The sequence below is a fragment of the Etheostoma cragini genome, chromosome 1, assembly GCF_013103735.1.
Source record: "Etheostoma cragini isolate CJK2018 chromosome 1, CSU_Ecrag_1.0, whole genome shotgun sequence".
NCBI lineage: Eukaryota > Metazoa > Chordata > Actinopteri > Perciformes > Percidae > Etheostoma > Etheostoma cragini.
In genome coordinates, this window is record NC_048407.1 from 17034092 (window position 1) to 17040984 (window position 6893).

At 39.2% G+C, this 6893-nt stretch overlaps 1 long non-coding RNA gene across 1 annotated transcript; it reads right to left on the reverse strand.

Moving 5' to 3' along the window:
- Positions 1-287: 287 nt before the first annotated feature.
- LOC117946979 lies at positions 288-6603 on the reverse strand. The gene is made up of 3 exons (XR_004657134.1): positions 6516-6603; positions 4699-4822; positions 288-382 (listed from the first exon to the last, which is right to left on the reverse strand). It is a non-coding gene; the product is annotated as an uncharacterized LOC117946979 (long non-coding RNA).
- Between the last annotated feature and the right edge of the window lie 290 nt (positions 6604-6893).

Consider the following 6893-nt stretch of genomic DNA (forward strand, 5'->3'; position numbering starts at 1 on the left):
CAAAATCATAGTCTTGGGTAGCAAGCAGGAAGAATCTTTTGTTTGTATTTAGCAATATGTGTGACAGAGTACCTGCCATGTCCCTTAGACTACGTTTACACGTGGGAGGCTATTTTCATAAACGGACAATTCAACCTCTCCGTTTTCAAAAGAAAGGGAAATTCTCTGTTTGCCTGTAAACAAAGGGCCCACACATAGGGAAATGTCTCAGTTTTTTTAAACAACCAAACATGTAAACAGGGTCTTAGAAACTTGATATAAATACGATCTCTACAGTTGCTGTACTGGTGCTTTTCATTGTCTTCAGTCTGTCCACTCTGGATCATCTGCTGCCTTTTATCCACTGTCTGACTATCCCCTCCAGCACCCACTGCATTTCTCACTGTTGGCTCACGTTAAGGTCAATATAGGTGTCAAAGTTTAACAAGAAACCTCTCTCTCTCTCTCTCTCTCTCTCTCTCTCTCTCTCTGTCACACACATCAATCACACAAGATACACTTTCCACTCAAATCAAGTTCCTTAATTGCACTGGAAAATGGCATTTACAAACATGTTGGAATTTGGAGAGTCCCTGTGTTCTACTGTGGTTTCTGTTTTATCTTCATGGATTCAAATTTTTGAATCTACTTGTATAATTTTTGTTTTTGAGGATGCACAAGGACAATAAGGACATTATTAAGCTATTAATCTTATTAGTGACGCAATAAATTCTCTTTTCTATCAAATATCTTTTAAAAATATTTTTGTGATTGCCTTAAAAAGGTCTTAAAATCATAAAATTTGACTTCAACAATGGTGAAAGAACCCTGGTGTGTGTGTTTGTGAGTGTAAGGGACTGCATGTGTTTTCAAAAAAAAGTGAAGGGAATTTCAATAGCATTATGAACATGTTGAGCTGTGTTACAATGACCAATTGTTCCTCCCCTCACAGTTATCAGTCTGAAGGTCCTCTACCTTTATTCAAATCAAATCATAAATATATCCTGTAATTTACATACACACACCTTGAATAATTCATTATGCATAACACTGGCAGAACTGGCTATATGGAGATAAAAAAATTCTAAGCATCTTCACTCAACTCTTGTTAATTCTCAGCGCACTTTATTATTTATGCCTCTAGAGCGCGGAACAAAAAGCAGCAGGTCCTGCATCCACATTTAAATGCCCACAGCTATTTTATTTCCACCAATATTTTTGAATAATAAAGTAATTTGAGTGCAAGTACTGTGGGTTTGATACAGGTATTGTGTTCTTATTCAGCACTACGGTAAAATGTGTGATGAATTAATCTCTAGAAGACTCTGTGTCCCTTAAATCTCACACTTCCTTTGACCTCATCATTTCAGTGTTTGCTCTCCCTCCCTCTCCTTCTCTTCGTGTTCTGCTGCTTCTTGTTTCTTTGTCTCCTCTTGTCATTAAACGCAATTATGGAAATATGTGGACAGTTTTGGGGAAATTAAATCTAATGTAATGCTGTAGAACTGAGAAATGTAGCACTGAGCACAGCTGGATACCAATGATATCTCACAGTCCTCCAGCCTCCTTGCTTTAATGTGAGAAATATGCTGATGTTTGCCACCCATGTGCTTTTTTTCAAATTAGCATTTCAATGGCTGAAGGTACCATATGTTGTTTCGGGAAAGGTGATGCCTGTCAAGCACATGGCAATAACGCTGAATGAGGGAGTCTTCTGGTTTTAGCGCTCAGGTTATGAATAGAAACACTTAACTGCCAAGGTCGATTCCATGTCTTGACACACATCCAGGGATTGTCTGCTGCTGCTCAGTATGTATGAGCATTCATAATTACTTCAAATCTTCAATTAGTGACTAATGTTTCACGGTCGGGATGAGCATTGATTCAAATATGCTTGAGGAAGATAATGTGGGTCTGAGTGTTCTTGCCTTTTTTTTTTTTAAAGAGCTCCATTGTCTTCTTTCAGGTGCTGTGATCTCAAGGATTATTATTCCATCTCTCCGTCCTCAGCACCTCCATCACTGACTAGAAACTAAGTTTATACACCACCAGTTCACTTTGCATTCTTTAACATAACTGCTGCCAGGATGATGTTCTCCGTGATGATGTTGAACGTTTTTTCAAGTACAGGAAGTGCTACCTCTTTGTAACGTTTGCTTGTAGCAACGACGGTTTAAACAATCTTTGCCTCAGTCCTGTGTGTGGGCAACAAAAATACTTTGGTCAAGGTGAGTTAAAGATGGGGGTTTGGGTTGAATCTTAAGAAAGTAAAAATGTCATGTCTCTTGCTACAAGTCACTGTTGAATTTTTAAATCTTAAATTGTTATATATACATTCTCACGTATAAAGCTGTGGCAGATGGTTGATTTAGCTTAGCATAATGATCGGAAACAGAAGAAAACAGCTGGCTCCATGAGGGTTATTATTATTATTTCTTGGACCCAGTCACTTCCTGAAGTCTTGTCATCACCTTAAGGTAGCCTAGTAAACTAGTGGTGACTTCATTTGCCCCCTGTAAAATGTAACCAGCATTAGGAAGGTTACTTTGGAAATGTAATAGGTTACCAATTACAAGTTTCAATTGCAATAGTAGTGTAACTATTTCAATTACTTTATCAGAGTTACTTTTTGTATTCTTTAAATGTTTTCAACTGTTAACCAGTTTCAAAGGTTTAAACACTGACCACTGTCAAACTTCACAGGAATCGGGATTATATAAATTCTGGAAAACAGCCACCACAAAGTCAAATTTCATATCTCTTTTTAATGGACCAAGCAAAATATGGTGCTAAAATACAGTACGTCTTCAGTACACATTAGAAGCCTGTTGTGCCACACGGAAGGTAGGCATGTCTTCCCTTCTTCGTGTAATAGGACTGCTTACAGTTACTGTAAGCTAACTTAACTTACATAGGCCTACCTGCAGATGTTTCCTGAGGTTGGACATCAACATTTTTGAACGGCATTAGCATTTTGACTGCTAGTAAACATTCTTTGCATTGCAGTTATGCTCGAACCCTTCTCAGATTTTTGTATGGAATGTTTTTCCATATTTTGCCATAGTGGGGATGGCGCTGCAAATTAAAATTCAAGCAGAAGAACCAATCGAAAGCATCACAATGGCATCAAACTTCACTAAACAGCTGTGGCTGGAAATGGCAAACAAGACATTGTGCACATGAAAAACATGTAAAGCAACAAGACTAACATATAGCCCTTCTTCCAACAGAAAATATTCAGAGCTAATTGCAATATTAATATGAACATTTTCATGGGTAACTGCAATTTAATGTGTTTTCCCATTAAAGGTAACAAATAACCGTTACCTTTATTTTGTAATTAAATTATGTAGAGGCATCCTTTCTTCTAACTCTCTGCAAACAAACCAAAAAATCCTTAATACTGTTGATAAAAAATACTGTTGCTACAGAGCCTCTAAATTCCTGAAGTGTTTTTTATAATCTTGTCTGCAGGAGATATATACATTAGTGTATTGCAGTTCTTAAATATATAACTGTAATTTCTAAGAGACAAGCATCCCATACAATGTCTTAAAATGGAGAAACGATATACTGTCTGTGTACTCTCACAGGGTCACAAATGAAGTAGAAACTGATTGTGTAAACAGGAGATGTGAGGAGAGTGTACAGCGTTGAAGAAGCAGAGGGAGGCGATGCAGTCAGGTTATTATTGTCTGCAAGGTCTGCTGAAGGTCAAAGCATGGCTGAGCAACAGATCTGTTCTCTCTCTTTCTCTACTGCTTTCTCTCCCCTCCCCCACCTCAAAGAATTGTCATTCAGTCTTATGCATCTCTGCCAACGGACTGGCTGTCCCCTCCTGGCTTCAAATGACTGAGCTTCTCCCGATAAACAGGACACCGCTTGGATCAATTCACCTGCTACCCTTCATCTGAACATCTCAGGCGCTTACCAAATAAGAGAAGGAACCTCGTCATCAAGCAGTGTAAATAAGCTGGTATGTTTTAAGTGCCATTTGTCAAATAAAAACATTGTAAAATGTAATTTGACTTCTCAGAATTTGAAGCACAATTATTGCACTCTCTTTTGATGAGGTATCAGGGATATTTGTCAATGTATGCTGTTTTAATGGTGCGTCTGGGTCCAATTACACTGTCACAATCACAGCTCATTATTCACTCATAATTGTTCAGTCACATCAAATTTCCTCTTACTCTCAGAGGATATTGATAAAAATGGTGTTGGCTTTCAGTGTCCATTTACAAGCACATTCTTTTTAAAACAAGATTTTCTGAGCAATAAAACTGATGAAACATTTATTCACCCATATTAAACAGTCCTTGCAGTGTGTATAGAGTAAAAAAAATCATTATTCCTGACCGTATCTTTAAGGCCAACAAAGGTCATCGGTCTCTAAGGTAATAAAGAAGGATCTTACAAACTGTGGCCTCTGACAATTGGAAATCCATCATGATTAGTTGATCAATACGGTCCAGGGACTACAACCTTGTCGTAGAATCAATTGGCCCAGACCAGAAATGGATAGGCATTGACCAAATAATTTTTGGCCACTTCGTCTGCTGAGTTACAAAATTGACTTAAAATCAATTAGAAAAATTAAAAGCCAACAAATCATAGGCAAAATGCCATACAGATTAATTATATTCTCAGTTTCCATAACTGGCTGCAATGGCAGGTCAGGCAGGAGTGATGCTCTAAGTAATGATGGTACTTGATTACCTGACACATGCTCCTGATGATGGACCGATTTATCTATCTACACAGCCGGGAGGAATGGTCTTCTAATGGTCTTCGTGGTAGGAGGATCCATCTGAGGTGCCCTGCTGATGGATGGACAGATGGCCTGAAAAACTGGGTTAAATAGATTGTGGTAAAGACAGGAAACAAAAGAAAAAGAAAGACAAGGGAACGGCGAAAAGGGAAGAAAGGCAAAGTGAAAGCAACAGATTGAAAAGACAAGGAAATGGAAAAAAGTAAGACAGTAAAAGAAAAGGAAATGAATGACAAAAGGAAGGGACAAAATCAAGTAAAAACAAGGCAGGAAAGGAAAGGAAATCAAATGAGAAACAAGAAAGGGGAAGAAATATCAAATAATTTGAGTTGGGTCAGAGGAAAAAAAATCTGTGAAGGCTATTACAGCAAACACACAATGTCAAAAGATGCGGTGCTTACAGTTGACGTGAATTTAATGAAAAAAGATTGTATCTGTTGACGCTGATGGTTGACAGTCAAAAGACCTTGCTCGAAACAAGTTGAGGTTGAGGTGGGAAACAATAACAGCAAGGAGAGGCATATTTCATTATAGGGAACTCAAAGGTGGAGTCTGCGATTTTGAATAAAAGATTGTTGATATTAAAACTCAACACCCAAACAAATACACCTCTCCCGTCATTACTCCTTCAGAATGTTAGCATGTGCCAGATTAACGGTCCCTCTGGCTTCCACTGCTTTTTCCCTGTCCGCACCAACGTAATAGTGCTGGGTCTCAATTTGAGCCATTTTGTTTGGTTCCCATTTACAGACAAAAATGGCAGACTCCACCTTTAATGTGCTTTATTAAAATCCATACAGTGACATGTACAAATAATAAAAACTGTGTTTAACTGTGATGACAAAAGAAAGGGTCTTGATAAACACTGTAAGTGCAAGAGGCCCCCATTCACTAAGATTAACACCCTTTAGTCATTAACATTTACCGGCTACATTCCAACCTCTTGGTTCAACTTTCGGTGGTTAAGATACTACATAAGCAAGTAAGCAAGCAAGCAACTAAATACAACTCTTATTTGCTGTAAACGATGCCGCAATTGATTTTTTTTTTCTCACTTATACTAACAGCTGTCTTGATCTTGTCAGCCAGTGCTTTGAGAACCTTTGGGCCCTTTTAAAAAGGAATTTGATCAAAGAGACAAACTTATCTCATGATTTGGGGATCTGCTTTAATGAAAAGAGAGTGAAGATAGAAAAAACAAGAGGCTGAAGGTCCGTGGCAGTGTGAGGAGGTGAACATGTAGAAGAAGAAGCTTCTTTGAAACAGATGAAAAAGAGGAGAGAATGGAGGTCAGAGGAAGTTAGAATCGGAGGCTGTGGATGGTTTGTGGCCAATGTCTGCGCTGCATTCAGGTCAGACCTGCGGCTGCAGGGCACTCAATCAGTCCTTGTAGCATGTGGTCGATCCACAGGCAGAAGGACAAAATGAAAAGCTTTAAAAGTAATCTCCAAGATAATAGACTCCTGCTCCGTCCAGAGGTGGATCAATGCTGGTCTGGACCGGGCAGGCCAGAAGAGACATGTTTCCTTCTTCATCTGCTAAAAATGGGGCCACTTGCGTCTTAACCTCGTCCATTAGTGAGATGAACACAGGGCAGCGCAGTACAAAGGCTTCAATCTCAGTCTCCATGATATTACTGCAAGTCTGTACTCCATCCCTTTCTCTCTAGCGCACGCTGTGTCTCTCTGTTGCACAGCAAAGATAGATGGAAAGTGTACAAAAGAGGGTCACCCACTCCCTTATGAGAGTTCATTATCTTACTCACTGAGGAAGGAAGGGACACAGAGAAGTGTTCACTGGGGATCCCGTCCATGGTGGGGAATTCTCCAAGCTATAAAAGAGGGGCAGGAGGGATGCTTGTCCAAAAAAAATGTAGTTCAAGAGTGTCAGACACAAAACACAACAGTGCATTCATGACAGACAGACACCACCACAATGCCAGAGAGGAAAGAGAAGTGTACTTTATTGTACCAGCAACTGTTCCACTCTCATGGAAATGCACATTTTGAAGGGTGAATTGTAGGTTTTGTGTCGCCGATGGTGGAGCTTTGTTGTTGTCCATGACGCACACACTTTAACTAAGCAGGAACAAAGTTGATCTCTCCCTGTATGTGTGTGTGAGTGTGATGAGTGTTACAGCATG